Raw genomic sequence first — 3024 nt, forward strand, 5'->3', positions numbered from 1 at the left:
ATGTATTTATATATTCTTGTATGTACATAGACAATCTCTGGAAGGAAATACATAAAACTGTTAACAGTGCCCCACCTCCGTTCTCTAAGATTGAGAGTTAGGAGAGTTATCATGAATTATCGCTTTCGACTTTATAATCTTTATTCTGTTTGAAAGTTTTAAAAACCACTTATAATTTTTAAAAATTCTTTTTTCATAAAGCTTTTAAGGGTTTCAGTCAGGCAAATTTCAGGATTTACGATATTTGAAAGTCTGTCCCTCAGTGCTAATTTCAAATAGGAAAGTGGACTTTAATTTTCTGATTTCTTCCTTCACTCAGGATGGTAGACAAAATTGCAGTATTAATATGTTCTTTTCATGCCCATGCAGACTATTTGCAATGACCATGTCTAAGTGACAGCGGGATTCAACGAGATACCAAAGAACTGATAGCATATAAATAACATTCTCTGTACAAAGTGCAATAAAATTAGAAATCAGTAATAAAAGTATTATATTTAAGTAATAATTAAATAACCAATTCAAGACAGTTCAATTCTAAATTCTAACAGTGATAACACAAAGAAAAAACTTACATCTATGAATTCTCTCTGATTTTTACCTTCGCCCTTAATTATGATGAAGATATTCACTGTTCCAAAGTTGAACTAGTTGTGAGTAAATGAATAAGTCAATTTGTTTGTTTATATCTCATCTTTCCATAGAAGTTTGAAAGCAGTTCAGTTGCTTGTGAACTTAATTCTGAATCTGGAGGAACCCTCCTTGTCATTTTGTAAAGCTGATGTCAGTGTTTGTAAAGATCCTAACTCTTGCCAATAGGTACCAACATTTGAAGGATCTTGTTTTTCTCTGGAGAGGAATCCGCACCTGCTGATCACAATAATGTTTAGATACTGATATGGACAGATGCCCAAGATATCTCATGTGGAAAAAAACAAGTTGCAAGATAATATGTATTGTACATAGTGTTAGATGATCTAATTTACAAATCAGGCATATGCTTAGGTGAGGTAGGGAGGACACCATAACCATTTCTAGGCTTAGGGTTGCTTAAGTTCTAAGTTTGGCCATGATTTTACGATTCTAATTTTATGAAACTTTACATATATGTGCATTGTATTAAATGTTTATATATATGGAGAAAGCAATCTGGATAAATACACTTCAACTTAAAAGTGGTTATCTCTGAAGGATAGAATTTTAATTTCTACCTTATATATTTCTGTAACTTTTGATATTTTTACAGTGAGTATGAGTTACTTTTATAATCAGGAAAACAATGAAAATTAGAAACAAAACAAATTTATTTTAGGCAGTGGGCGATTGAGCCCTGTGTAGGAATATCACTCATCGATTGTGTGGTTGTGTGGTCTTACCACCTGTTTTCAGCTATTGAGTTGTTGCTGCCAACCTCAGGAATGAAATCTTTCCCACAAGCCCAGCCCAAAATCTAACCCTTGATTCATCACAGTTTCCTATGATTTTATTGTGTCCTTCTGCTACCACTGACCCCTGGCCACACTCTACCTGTCCCCTTGTCCAGGTGGACTCAGGGGACATTCATCAGACTATTAAGAGTCCCAATTCTGTTATTCTCTTTTCTAGCTTGACTTGACCCCCACAGACCTAATAAAACTCTGCTTCTTTTTCCTATGTAAACAGGCCTTCTGGCCATTTTCTTGCATGATTCAGAACTCTATGTAAATATTCTGGCAAGCTATATGAATATGAAATGTGGACACAATCAATTAAAGATATTGAGCACAGTAAGTTCTTAAAGCGATATTTGAATGGGAGGTGACAATGACACCAGGTAGAGATGCTCACCAGTTTCCTGAGAGTCTAGGGTTGAAGGCTAAACCATTGGAATAGAGGAACAAGACAAAAAGGTAGCTAGTTAACAGCAAAGAGACTGCAGATTTGGGGAGATGGGGTATCAGGAAGTGATGAGGGGCTTTGACAAACTGAGAGACTTCTCTGGGTGGAGAATTTATCAGGGTCTGGAGCTTCTTGAAGATAAAGACTGTTGAGGCCAACTGGGATTTACTGGGCTTTAGCTAATCCTGGACTTGGAGACGCACAGATTACCTGTCTGGCCTGTTTGTTGGAGTGTTACCCAGAGAACAAAACCCAGTAAGAGAGAGGCCTGGGAGTGCAGCATACCTCCAAGGTGGAAGGACCTAGCCCCAAGGTAAAGCTGATGGAAACTCAGCAGGTCTTTCCTGATGAATAGTTGGCTGCCCAAGGAGAGAGAGGCTCTGAGAGAGAGAGACTGGGAGACAGAATGCAAGGGGAGGGAGGCAGCCCAGTGAGCACTTCCAGTTACCATAATAGAAAGGAGTCAAGAGCCAGGCCCAGAAACTCAACCTTGAGGCACCTGTATGATTCTTAATTGTGTGTGGCTTCCTCAATTGTGTTGTTTCTGTTTTTCCATGTTTGTTTCCATGGTGATTAGCAGGAAAGCAGCAAAAGCTTTAAAATAAAACATGTTTATCTTTAGAGGCAGCAAGGAAGAGGGAACTGGGAAGGCTGGCCAAGACACCTCCCCAAGGAGACAAAAGCAGGCTGGTCCCCAGGGCCCACTGTGAGAAAGTGAAGAAGATCTAGACCTGGCAGCAAGCTTGGGCCAAGGAGGGCCTTGGGGCTTAGTTAAAAAAAAAAAAAAAAAGGAGAGGTCCTGTGGGATTTTCTCAGTCCTACTCTCATTTCACTTATTCCTCTATCGTGGCACTTATTTCACTCCTAATAGGAGATAATACATTGTCCTGTGACTACTTGCTTTTGTAGTTCCATCTATATGTTAGAATGAAACCATGTCTTTCATGTTCCTATATTCCCAAAAGCCTGAAACAGAACTGATCATGAATCACAGGCTCAGTATATCTTTATTTTTTTAATTAAAAAGCATTTTACTTTTATACACACATATGTAATACATAAATGTTCCTCTTTTGTTTACTCTTTTTCTTTGTCCTCTCCTCTCCCCTCTTCTCATATTCATATAATCATATACAAATAGAATGC

Source organism: Pteropus medius, unplaced genomic scaffold (assembly GCF_902729225.1).
Source record: "Pteropus medius unplaced genomic scaffold, Ma_sr-lr_union100, whole genome shotgun sequence".
Lineage (NCBI taxonomy): Eukaryota > Metazoa > Chordata > Mammalia > Chiroptera > Pteropodidae > Pteropus > Pteropus medius.